Below are 6,702 nucleotides of genomic sequence, written 5' to 3' on the forward strand. Positions count from 1 at the left end.
CCTGAGATCTTAGAAGTCTATCTCAACTCGGTCCTCCTAACGATGTTGCACTGGGAGCTCTTCAGGGTCAGAGGAATGAGATCCAGCTTGTTACTGGATTTTGCATATGAATACACCATGGGAAGCTTGCAAGGCTGTCCCATGGGGGCAGGAAACTCTCAGAAGATTGCTAGCTTCTCCCAGAGGGAGAAGTAGGCAAAAGATATCGCTTCTGAGAGCTCGCTTTTAAGTCTCTATGGATGTTGGGATTACACACATCTGGGTTCCTGTGCTGGTACCTTCAGGTATGAGGCCTGTCTGAATGTATGGAGAGGGGCCTCCAGCATGGCTGCAGCTAGGTTCCAGTGGTCTTCGGCCTCCAGGAGCTCTGCTCGGGGTGGGGAGGGAAGCTGGAGCCCATCCCCTCTGAGGAGTCCCTGGGAAGACAGCCAGGCGTGCGGGCAAAAAGACTCTCTGTCCACTTAGATAGCTCTACTAAATATAAGAGGTAGAAACAATAAATAAAAAGACAAGGCTTTAGGATTAACCCAATGGTTTTATTTCATGAATGCAAAGGTTTATTCATATATGACCTGATTCATTGTTCAGTAAAGTCTGATTTACCTGGAATCTTATTGGATGCGGGGGTGGGTGGGGATAAGTATACAAACTAGAACCGGAGAAGAGAGGTGAAGACCATTCATGAAGTTAAAAAAAAAAAGGTAAGAAAAGAACAAAATAAGTATAAAACTACAGACTAGAAACTCTCCTTTAAAGAGTGATCTTGAGTTCAGTTGGGATAGAGAAGGGACCACCATGACAAAGATAGTTGGAAATGATTACTCTGGATAAGAACTGCATGCTGAAAACAGGTGAAGGAACAAACATGATAAATCTCTCAGTATCTGTACTGCAAACTAACAACACCTTAAAGGGGATAGAGGGAGATACACGCACAGACAGACAGATAGACACACACACAACAAACACACATACACACACATGCGCACTAGCGCACACATACAGAGGTTGGGGAGTGAGGGAGGAGAAAGGGGGAGGGAGGGAGGGAGGGAGGGAGGGAGAGAAAAGGAAGGAGGGAGGGAGGGAAAGAAGGAAAGTGCCTGACATAAAGACAGGCTTGGGGTGGGGGGAAACTGGGGACATTGGTATTTGGAAATTTCATTGATGGAGAGATGGGTGTTGGAGCACTGTATGACTTAAACCCAAACATGATCAGCTTTGTAACTCTTGTATTTCACAGTGATTTAATTAAGAAAAAAGAGTAATCTTGATCTGCAAATGTGATTTGAAATTATGGCCAATCGATTGATGTTTGTATAGCAGGGGGCGAGTAAGATTTCTCATCCCAGCAATTTCTTCGACCATAATTGTTTATTATTTCAAACATGGTTTTCCTATTTCTGAACTTAGAACCCTTCCCCTCATATCTCTCCCCCATAATGCATATACAAATTCCAGATGACTTGTACCGGGTCCTTCCACTGACCTCAATACCTATGGCTGGGCATATGCAAACACCTAAAAGAAGCAGGAGAGGAAAGCATCCTTACTCAACATCTCCCTTGGGTGTTTTTCTATTTTTATGTTTAGCACATTGTTCATTGTTGGTAGGTAGGTACATATTTGTATACCAATTTTTCCGCTACTTAGATTTTAGGGCATGATGTGGCTGTAGTTATTCTACTTGCCACTGAGCCTAACTTCTGACCAGACCTGACTTCCTGTTAGGGATGATTGAGCCAATCTTGTGCAATTGCCTGTTTTGCAAGCACAGGTGAATATGGGTGCACTATGGGTGAGTAAGTGGGTTTGTTCACTCACCAATATCATGTCAGCCTGACCCAAACACTTGGTGCTTTTGGCAACTGTGGCTAAAATAAGATATTTCAGACACACTAGTGGCTCTCTGCTTCTTTTTTAGCTGGCCCAATCTAGAAACTTGATGCCTGATGCAGACCAGGTATCTGATAAGGTTCTTCTGGTTTGGGGGTTCGCCCTCCTCTCTAGACTTATAGATATCCTTAGTTTCTGCACTGTCCCCCAGATTATAGCCACCACCAGCCTGCCCCATGTAGCCAAGGCTCCTTCCTTCCGTCTGGTTCCACTCTCTTGGACATACCCTAATACAGCCCTGATGATGGTTCAAAGACTTCTCTCCCTGCCTGCATAATTTCAACAGAGTGGATTTCAAATACGTACCCACCTGGAACTTCAAAATCTGTGACAACCATTTCGATAAACAATATCCAAAGAGCCTTCAAGCATAAAAGGAAATAGGTAAAGTAAGATGGGAACACTCCCTGCAACCCCACCTTCCTTCCCTGCCTGCATACCATAAGCAACATCTTTGATTTCCCCGCCACCCACCCCCCACCCTGTCAAAATCGAAGCTATGCATTGTCAATGTGTTATTCAATATAATGATCGCATTTTGTGGTTGTTGTTGGCTATAAGGCCCTAAAGCTTCGGGAGGTGGGGAAAGGTAGAGAGGGGGAAATGAAGACATTTGCAATCAATTCTGGCACAGTGCCCAGCAGAACATTTTGTGCGTAGGCACGATGCAGATTACTGGTGGTAAAAATGTTAAAAGGGTGGAAATCATTTTGAAACCCTTCTGGGGAAAAACACCAGAGACAGTGACTCAACAATGAAAGAGTGATCTCCACTTAGGAACTGTTGGTACAACCAGCCTTTTAGCCATCAGAAGAGAGAGTTAGGTGCCTCCTTATGTGCGCTGTCATTTTACAAACATGACTATTCTTTTTTAAATTTTATTATTATTATTATTATTTGCTTTTTGGGTCACACCCTGCGATGCACAGGCATTACTCCTGGCTCATGCACTCAGGAATTGTTTCTGGCGGTGCTCGGGGGACCATATGGGATGCTGGGAATTGAACCCGGTTCGGCTGCATGCAAGGCAAACGACCTACCCGCTGTGCTATCACTCCAGCCCCCAAACATGACTATTCTTGACCTTGACCAATTCCAGAACAAGAGGAAAAAGGCCTAAGTGACAAACCAACAAGTTCATCTCTGGGTGAGCAGACATTATTTCTTCTGAAAAATAATGTTTTAAGGACTAGACATTTTGCGGCACAATTTCTCTCCCTGGAGTCCTCTATCTCTCAAATATATTTTGGGGGGAGATCACACCCAGAAATGCTCCCCGTTACTCCTGGCTCTGCACCCAGGAATTACTCCTTACGGTGCTGGAGGACCATGGGGGACTCAAACCCAGTTAAGACACATGCAAGGCAAAAGCCCTAGCTGCTGTACTATCACTCCAACACCCCAAATATCTTTTTTTAAATAAAACTCTTTGCTGCTCACTCCTTCATATTTTTTCCTATTTTACATATACATATATTTAACATTATTTGAGATACCTGGCTGAAAAAAACATTATATATATATATATTTTTTTCTTCCTGAAACAATTGTCCAGCCTAATATCATGAGTGAGCAATTGACAAAACTGAGACCATCCAGAAAGGAAACCCTACCTATTCAGCAGTCAGCTTAAATCTCCCATATTACCTGTTTCTATGTCATAAATGTGCCAGCACCCAGAAACTGAACCTCCTATGAACCCTGCTATTCTTAAGGCTCTGATAGAGAGATTTGGTTACTACTTTTTAATGGAGCAGGGGTGCAGGGATTCATGGAATATAAACAATTTTCCCTCCTGAATAAATCACCCTTCGTGTGGTTGTATGGCGTAGCCCTCGGAACAGCTGGGATCTGAGGATTGTTGTTTACTTTAGACTTTGTTCTCAAGTAGATAAGAATTGTCAAGGCAAGGAAATACGCATCTACATGTGTGTGTTATATGAAGACATCTCAGACACAAGGCATAAAATCTCCATGACTTAGGCTTTATTTCTGTATTTGAGGATATAAATAGGTCCATTTGGTTGAATTTAGTTTTGCTCAATTAAAGCTGAATTTATGTAATACCATCAAGCATCGGTATTGACATTTGGTGGCATTCAAGATGTTATTTACACTCAGTGTACTGAAAGTCCATGTAACTGTTTGCATTTGGTTCAAGCCCCCCAGGCTCCTATTTGTTGAGGTTCACCTACCATAGTTTTGAGCCCCATAAAGATTTCTGAAAGAAGCTCTGCATTGCTAAAGCAACTCCATAGAAAACCGAGCATGTAGCACAGAATGTATCAAGCCATCTGTCCAGAAAATGTATCCATATGTTTCCCACTACATTTGTTGAATCAAACTTCAGCATAAGTCTTTATAACATTGTTGAGGAAAGCAATTCCCACCTCTCTCTCCCATCAAATACATGAACCTTAAATGGCTTTCTACTTTACAGTTTTCTTAAAACTTATTTCATTTAAGAACCCTAAGATGCAAGTACCATCACCCCTACCTTTTAAAGAAATTGAGGCTTCGGGAGATTAAGATTTGCCCCGGTTTGCATAACTAGCAAATGGAGAAGTTTTTAATTCTTAGCTCAGGGAATAACACATGGTATCACCTACATGACAGTGGGAAGAATACACATATATAGGAGTGTGTGTGTGTGTGTGTGTGTTTGAGAGAGAGAGAGAAAGAGTGAGTGAGCACATTTCTGTGCTTATGTTTGTGTGTATCACTATATAAACATCAACAAGCCATAAGGTTAGCAAATGCCCCTATCTCTTGAATAGTTTCGAATTTAAAAAAATACAAAATTGATGAAATGTAAGGATTTGATTAGGTCATAATTTGAAGTCTTTGGGAGAAAATCCCAAATAAATTACATATATTATTAGATCCAACTTTACACTCTTAAGAGGAAACTTGCTCTATAACTTTCTTGGGATAAGAAAGAGAAGTTGTGTTTTTCTATCCCAAAACTGCACATGTCATTGTCACATTCTCAATATTTATTGAATTAGGCTTGCTCAGCGTGTCATCTACTTTTACATGGCTCAGCTGTCAGCCAGGAAAAGCTGGAACAGGCTCCACTCCTTCTTTGGCTTAGGACACTGAAGGCTTCTGCAGATGAAATAGTTATTACCTATTAACATCTTAGCACAGTCTAAGTTAAAACATAACTAGCTGAACATATGGCCGGACTTCAAGAAACTTCAAGATTGGATCAGTACATTTCTGCATAACTGCAAAGGTCTAGAGAAAAGAGGCTCAAGTAGTTTGAAGCTAAACAACTTGAATTCTTGCAATTAGTTCCTTTCGGATTTATCACTTGGGCAATTTTATTAATTAATCTGCCCCATCAGCCAGCATGATTCCTGAAAGAAATGTTGACCCCAACAGAAGCAATGCTATTCCAAACACAAACAAAGTATTTGTGAAACAAAACAATAGAAAAGAGGACAGATTGGAGGATGTGTTCATGGCAAACTAACCACATCCAAGGTTAAACAGTATACAATTTAACTTATGCAGAACTTCTCTCTCAGACATCAGAAGGAAATCACATTCTACGCTTTGGTGATTTACCCCTACAAAAATCACTCTCTTTCTACTCTCTAGTCTCATCTCATTTAAATAGGGTACTAACATCAATCCCCACAGATTAATAAAACAATAGTCAAAATGGCAGACACATATGCTTGCCAATTATCCAGACAAATATCTTAAAATCTCTCCAGAATGCCCATAGTTAAAGAAGGATGTTGCACACACAGTTTAATGTTATAGCAACCAATGTTGCCATATGGAAGCATTTCATAAAATTTTCAATTAAATTAAAAATCATATCCTCAATCTCATCTCTTAAGAACCACCAATCATGTATCATTAGTGGTCTTTATTGAACATTTCAAGATATTGACCATATCCCTTTTCACAGAAAATTCTCTTAGACAGCACTGGACCAAGAGAATAAAAGAGGTTACATCTCTACATTTAGACTATAAGGTTCCTGTATCAGGAGTTAAAGGGCAGTCTTAATAGAAACAGACAGGTTTACTGCAGGATCAAATATTTTTTGATGATAAGAAAGAAGGCAACCCTTCCATTTACAGCAATGTGAACAGACCTGGAGGATATTATTCTAAGTAAGTCAGATATAAAAAGACAAATAGATAAGATATCATTTATATGTGCAATAAAAAAATTCACTTGAAGAAACTGAACAGTTTGGTGGTAAATATAAGTAGGGATAGCTGGGGAAAGTATGAAGGGGGACAATGGGGAGAAAGTGGTCAAAGGGCACAAACTCAGTTTTGTGTAAGCCCTGGCCATTGAATAAACCCACAAGAGCCATACACAAAAATACACTTTGAAAGCTGCTAAGAGAGTAAGTAGTTGAGAAACGTTTTGCTTAATGTGATGCTGAATAAGTCAGAGAGAAAGAAGAGCAAACAACAGATGATCTCACTCAGAGTACCAAAACCAGAGACAGTATTGAATGATGACAAACTCTTGGCCAAGATTACAAAACTGATTAGCAAACAATGTGGGGGAGGATATAAGGAAATGAAAATAAGGCTAGGCATCGACAGTCTAGTAGTAAACACAGAGAGTTTTGTAGAATAGTAAAGGGTCGAGTGTACTTGAGAAGTGGAGGGAAACCGAAATACTGTACACCAATACCACCAAAATCAACAATATTGTAAGCATGTTACCTAAACTATAATAATTTTAATAATAAAAACAAATACATGAAACATAATAACTATAGCACACAAAATTTTTTTATCTGGACAAGAAAAAAATGTAATTGCGTGTTAA

The sequence above is a fragment of the Sorex araneus genome, chromosome X, assembly GCF_027595985.1.
Source record: "Sorex araneus isolate mSorAra2 chromosome X, mSorAra2.pri, whole genome shotgun sequence".
Classification (NCBI taxonomy): Eukaryota; Metazoa; Chordata; class Mammalia; order Eulipotyphla; family Soricidae; genus Sorex; species Sorex araneus.